At 42.0% G+C, this 7,148-nt stretch overlaps 1 long non-coding RNA gene across 1 annotated transcript; it reads left to right on the forward strand.

Annotated features, from left to right (window-relative positions):
- The first annotated feature begins 623 nt into the window (after positions 1–623).
- Positions 624–6,616, forward strand: LOC148001103 (uncharacterized). Its single transcript, XR_015638436.1, has 3 exons — positions 624–970; positions 1,320–1,529; positions 4,140–6,616. It is a non-coding gene; the product is annotated as an uncharacterized LOC148001103 (long non-coding RNA).
- Positions 6,617–7,148: the final 532 nt, after the last annotated feature.

Consider the following 7,148-nt stretch of genomic DNA (forward strand, 5'->3'; position numbering starts at 1 on the left):
TTTGGTCCTGCCAAGGTTGAACCCCCAGCGTAGGAGATTGTTGGAGGAAGGTGGTAATGGGGGGGGGGGTGGATGGGGAGGGGAACAGCCACACAGGGGAGGGAGAGGGGGCTGATGGACAGGAAACCGGGAAAAGGAATAACATTTGAAATGTAAATAAGAAATACCCAATTTAATAAAAATGGAAGAAAAAATAAAAAACAACCCTCGCAAAATAAATAAATAAATAAATAAATAAATAAATAAATAAATAAATAAAAATTAAAAAAAATAAAAAGGTTCCCAAGTATAGCTGCCCAGGATTTTCTGTGGCCCATCCCTTCCTCCACCTCAGTTGCTTGCTAATTTAGAACCACTCGAGGAGATAAATCACCAAGGTGCTTCCCAACCAAAACAGTCCTAATTCTATGACTCACTGAATCATGAAACAATCTAATGGGTATGGCACAATACAAAGATTCCCCTACCCACTGAATTCACTGACATTTGACCCCAAATAGCCTGGAGAGGGTAATGGAGTTCCTATGACTGAGCACTCCCACTCCACCCACTCCCCCCACACACACACAAAAACAGTCTTAACCGTCTCCCTGTTACTTATTCGAATCAACCTCACCCACAAACCAGAACCAAATTAGAACATTAAACCTAGCACCCAAAAAAAATGTACTAAACATTTGCAGCATAAGCACACGGAGAGTACGAAAATCAGTTTTTATTATGAAATTTGTAAGAGCCACTCGCTTCCAATTTGGACTTGTCTTCCTCGTGAATCATTTCCTGCATCCTCCCAGCTGTGCAGGAGGGTGAGTTATCCCGGCTTCCATGCCACAACTTCAGTTGCACGGCAGTGAGAGGAGCAAAGGCTCTGCTCTCTCATCAGATTGCGCTCACTGCACCGCGCTCACTCACGAATTTCACTTAACCAAGAGCTCGCCCTGCATGTGTTTGCAGTCTCAAGTGGTTGGAGGTCAGTTTACAAGTGTTAACAGGGTAGTCAGTGAAGGGTAATTCAGGCAATGAGTGTCCTCTGGCTCTCTTTGGAGTCAGGTGTTGCTTTATTTAAAGTGTTGAATTATTTTGTTTCCAGGATATGTTTTGAGACTAAATCAACACTAAATGTTGTACTTTAAAAAAAATAACAACATAGATAAAAGAAATTACCTGCAGTGTTTAGTCAGGCTTTGTGAAACTGTGTGTGATGGTATGTGTATTTTTGTTGCTGCTGTTTTTAGTCATAATTTCTAGCCTTTTAACTCTCTCTCTCTCTCTCTCTCTCTCTCTCTCTCTCTCTCTCTCTCTCTCTCTCTCTCTCCAAGGAATCCTATGGAACCAGAATTCCATTTCTGCAAGGCAGATCTTAAGAACTTCTATCTCTCTGCCTTGGAGGGTGACCATAAGGAAACTGTCTGATCTACCTCGTCTGATGGTACATGCTAAGACCCTCTTGGAGAGAGTATCTCACCCTGTATGTAGAGAAACAAATACTGGGCATACAAGCCAACAGAAGTCTAAGCAAAAGAAACCTGGTAAGTCTCACCACTTAGTCTAATCCTAGTATATGAACAATGAACTCTCCATAAAGTAAAGTGAAAATAAGTTTGTTGGATGGTGTTTGGCTGGGGAAAACACGAGGAGTATTTTCCTAAAGTGGACACAGGTGAAAGACTAAGACAGACTCCTGAGGGAATGTTGTGCTGAAGCAGACTGGGAGAAAGAATTGTTCTGCTGAAGCATATGAAAAGACAGGTGATAAAGGAATCTTGGCTAACAATGCATGTATTGGTCCACCTTACATTGTGTAGTTGAGCTCCATTTGTCAGGACTCCATAAGAAAGATATGTCCGAAAAGTTCTAGTGGTAGTGCTGCAGTTTCTTGCCACTTCCACAGACTTGGGCTGATTGGCAGAGTGATGTCAGATGAGACAGATTCATATGTTGGGGCAAGAAACATGATGAAGCAAAACCCATGGAGGGCATGTGGTGTTTGGAGGGTATAAATAGGACTTTATATACAGGGAAGCTGAGCTTGGCTTTCTTATAGAACTAGCTGTGCAATGCTTGTTGGTCTTGCCTCTTCACTGATCTTCAACTCCCTTAGAGAGGTCCTCCTGTTCACTCATGCTGAGGCTGATGCCTAGCTGTCTCTGCTTGGTAGTGCTAATTCATGTTTGCTAACCTGACTCTACCAAACTGGACTGCTTGTGTGTCCATGAAATATTTGCAAGTAGATCCAGCTGCCACTGTTGACCTGTTGGACTGTAAACCGTGATTTCCAGACAACACAGGTGGGCGTTGCTCCAAATAACCTTTCTAAACAGGTCCACTTCCCCCCATAGCCCTTCTTTCTCACTACCTCTGGTAGGTGGTGGACTACAAGGGAGGTTAGAGTACTTAAGAAGCATCAGTAAAAGTAGAGTTTTGAAAAAATTAAAGCTACAATAAAGTATGAAGTTATGAGACAGCTAAGCATATGGAGGATTCTGAAGACAGACAGAAGACAGCATGAGTTCTGTGCCCCTACACTGGTGCAGCCCTAAATATTTCTCCATCTAGAACATGTTCTTCATTCATCTTTTGTAATACTCTTCCAATAGGCAATGCATGTGTTCCTCTAAATCACATGAGCAGTTCAAGAAAAATTAGTGTGGAAAAAAGCCTCCTAGTCAAAAACAGAAGGAAACATCTTGGGCCTTGTGATTAGCATCAGAAGTGGAGGGGCCAGTGTTGGCTACTGCACCCCAATTCTAGATTGCCTCCAGGTAACATTGCAGTTGAATTTGTGGATACCTGGCTAGTGTCCAACCTTAAAACTGTTCACTTGCAGGGCTGGGGATTTAGCTCAGTGGTAGAGCGCTTACCTAGGAAGCGCAAGGCCCTGGGTTCGGTCCCTAGCTCCGAAAAAAAGAACCAAAAAAAAAAAAAAAAACTGTTCACTTGCTTGCTTTGGGGGAGAAACAACCATACCTTCTGTAGTCACTGAACTGATTGGAGCTGTGAGTGCATAATAGTTATCTATCTCCATTCTACTGTACCTTCAGACGCCAATAGATGAGTTGTCTATCTTAGGACATTTTAGACTGACAACAAAGTAACCCATAAACATGAATAAAAAACAAAACCTCCAGTCTCATTTTGCAACAGAAGTTTCTAAATTACTACATCATTCCCTCGTTCTATAGATAATAAACTCCAAAATAGAAGGTGAATGTAAGGTAAGTCTGTGGGTATCCAAATTACCATAATAAAAAGAGCAGAGCAAATTTCTTTAACTGTGTTCACGATTTCACTAGCATCTGCGTTTCAGACAATAAGCAAATCATGGCCACAACTACTGTGGAAATTATTGTAAGCATTCTAATGAGTGGGATGGAAACAACAGAAGGTTAAAACCTATAGACAGGGTCATGTTCTGTTGTCAAGGATAAATTCTCTGTGTGCAACATGTTGGTTTACACTTTTTACTTAAGCATTTTCTTTTCTTTTCACTAACATCTAATATTTTACCTTCCAAAGAACATAGACTTATTGAGAAAAACAAGACAGCATGTTCAATATTACTATCCAGAAAGGATTACCGCTAACACTCCCAGTGGAACTTAGGAAAAGGAGGGTTAAGAAACAAGGACCAGCACTATACTGATCAGAGTAGTCCTTTCAATAATGGATAATACACCTGTGGGTTCTTGAATAAATGTGGTGAAAAGGACCTCAAAGACCATATAAAACGTCCCAAAAACAGAGCACAGGGATCCCAGAAGACTGAGCAGAGAGGTGGGGCTATGTTTGCAAGCTGCTGTGCTAACATACACATAGGAATCTATATGTTTTAAAGCTACACATCCATATGAAATGTAAATTCTGCTTAGGTTTTTATATGTTGATTAAGATATTGATCCACTTATTAAATAAGCATTTATCAAACAACCAGCCCTGCAGTTATTAAGTGAAGTAATAACTGCCTAGCTTTCATATTATAATAGAAGACAATAATTTACAACACAACTTGCTAAGCACCATTATTAAGAAATAAGCAAAGCATTATGGGAGCCAAATTAATATCAAAGAAAAATTCCTATATTTCCATTTCTCTAACAGTTATCTAACCTTGTTTGTGTCTCCTTTCTACATTGACATAGGCCAGGAAGTCACCAAAGAAGAGGATGTGAAACGGTCAAGTCAGAAGAACACTAACGATGCCATTGATTCAGGACTTAAAAGATCACCGGTGAATCTCTCAAAAATTTGTTTTTTAACAGTTCAGTGAATAGGGACTCAACAAGAAGATGCCTTGTGGTATAGTCTAACAAAGATAATTTGCTGATCTTTTACAGCATTCTACAAAGAGTCATTACTACTCCACCTCATGCAGAGTGGCGGCTGGGGGAAATGGGCAGCCTAGGTCCATGCCCCAGTGGTTTATAGATTTTGCTAAGAGAGAAAATAGCTCTGCTTATGTGGGCATGGTGTCACACACTGGGAATCCTAACCCTTGGAAGGCTGAGGCAGAAAGACCCTAAGTTTAGGATACGTCTGAGCTATAAATGAGATCCTGTCTTGAAACAATAAAAGGCCCCATGTCATCTGTGGGAGTAGAGATGTGGGAAGGAAGACAAGTGTTTCATAAGACCTTCTGTGATTTCCCATGTAGTATTGCCCAGCCCCTCTCTGGGTATCTGGTACCTCACTGAGGATGGGGATGAAGAAAATGGTTTCAGCTCTCCTATTTCTGGACTCAGGATGAGCTAATCCCTCAGCAACTCCCCTCCTGTACCTGTTCCCCAGGGAAACAGAAGGTTGAAAGTAGGGAATGGGATCTATGGGTCTGGCATTTGACAAGCACAACAAAGTCACTTGATGGATTTATTCACTCATAAGATTTAACCTGGGTACAATGGCAGCTGCCACACAATTTCCCTTTTAAAAAATTCTCAGATGTCTAGGGCAATCATTGTAGGTCCACCGGCTGCTGATCTGTTTTTACAAAGTGCAGGAGTCGCTATCTAAAACCTATAAGCTGTCACAGTCTGTCATTCTTGCAGAGGTGCGGCCATTATTTAAATTAGACTGGGAATGATTTTTTTCCTCTGCAATGGCCTTTTAGGTGGTGATATGTCATTCCGGGCCACCATAAGCTGGCAGTGAGCATTCTAACACATTAGCTCTGCTCATAATTTGCTGCTTTCAGAGAGGCACGCAGGTGATATAAAAAAGATTTCGTCTCTGTTTATGCCTGGCCAAAAAAATATATATTGGACATCATTACCTGAATATGAGCTGGTCATTATGGGATGTAGGGAAAGGTAAAGTGGCTTCACTTATTGCCAGCTAGAATTGATCCTTGACGAGATGTCTCTTTTGAATAGAGGAGGAAAATAACCCCTCACATTTGATTAGTACTTAAGGGTTCATAACGACTTAAAGGGACATGATCTCATTTCGTTCCCACAGCAATGCTTTGCGTTAGCTGAGGATCCCAGCTCATCGCCCTTCTCGTTTTACATGCAGGGAACAGCGCAGGACACTTTTGGAGACTCAAGGTTACAAAGAGTTTAAAGCTGATGAAACAAAACACATCCAAACTTATACATTCAGGGCTGCTTCTAGGAAAAGTCTGCTGCTTCCTAGGGTAATGTAGTCACAGCACTCTCTCTCTCTCTCTCTCTCTCTCTCTCTCTCTCTCTCTCTCTCTTTAATTTAATTTTTATTGGATATTTTATTTCTTTACATATCAAATGTTATCCCCTTTCATGGTTCCCCTCCAGAAACCCGCTATCCCAACCCTCCTTCCCCTGCTTCTATGAAGGTGCTTCCCCACCCCCACCCTCACCAACTCCCACCTCCCCACCCTGGCATTCCCCTACACTAGGGCATCGAGTTTTCACAGGACCAAGGGCCTCTCCTCCCATAAGGCCCGTGACCTCCAGACCAGCTGATCTATATAGTGACCTCCAGGCCATCAATGGCTGCACAGCAAGACTCTGTCTCAACAACAATAACAAATGGGGCTAAGAATACTGGCAAGCCACCTATAATCCCAGTCTTTGTGGAATGGAGACAAGATGGCTAGGAGTTCAATGTTATCCTTTCTGATATAAAAAGTTTAAGGTCAGCCTGGGCTACAGGAGATCCTATCTCAAAAGAAAATGCAAGAGTCAAACTAAACAACAATGACGACGATGACGACGACATTGCTTTTGAATCTTTCTGGCTTCAGGCTATTTTCTGTAATGGATTCATTTTCAAATGTTTGAAGATGTGAACAGTCAAATTGGAGAGAAGACATATGGAGCTAGTGAAATGGACTAGTTGGTAAAGAATTGGTCTACAAGCCTAGGGACCTGAGTTCAATCTCTAGAACACACATAAATGTTGCTGTAAAATTATAAAAAATAAAATGCTTTTACCCCCCACTAGGTCCTGCACCACAGTGCCCCCAGGATATCTGGTAGATATCTTCATCTCAATCAGCAAAGCCTCTCACCCACTTTGCCCCATCCCATAACACAGTGCTGATGGCTTCCCTCTGAGCCTGGCAACAATCTCTCTACCCATCCAGTTCCCAGAAATATACATCTCAATTCCATGGCGGCCCAGTGTCTCTGCTGCCACACCCTCTCCCAAATTCAAATCGCCACAAAAAAAAAAAAAAAAAAAAAAACCACACAACACAATAACCTCTGATCCCATTGGTAAGATATAATTGCCCACTTAAACATACAGAGCCCTGTGCACATCCATCCCTTAAGAATATTCATAACAACCTGTTAATACACAGAGTGGAATCTTTACATCAGCCTCCACGCTCTCTCCGTGGCTTCCTCTCCCAGTCTCCTTCCGTTCCAGTCTCCTCCTCTTCCTTCAGACTTTTTATCCCGCCCACCCTTCCTTCTCGTCCAATGACAGGCCTCGTTCTATCCTTTACCAGTCCTCACCTATATGACATCCTACACATAAATGTAGAAGAATTGGCAACAAAGTTGTCCTAGGACCTCCACATATATACCCATACATGCGTCACCATACCTAACTACAGTGTGGTTGTCACAATTTTCAATCTGTGTACTAGAGTCACCTGGGTAGATCCTAAATATCCTGGTTCCCAAGCTCAAGCCAATCAGATCACCTGGGGTGGGAGCAGAAATCAG

This window comes from Rattus norvegicus, chromosome 15 (assembly GCF_021556685.1).
Source record: "Rattus norvegicus strain SHRSP/BbbUtx chromosome 15, alternate assembly SHRSP_T2T, whole genome shotgun sequence".
In the NCBI taxonomy this organism is placed as follows: Eukaryota; Metazoa; Chordata; class Mammalia; order Rodentia; family Muridae; genus Rattus; species Rattus norvegicus.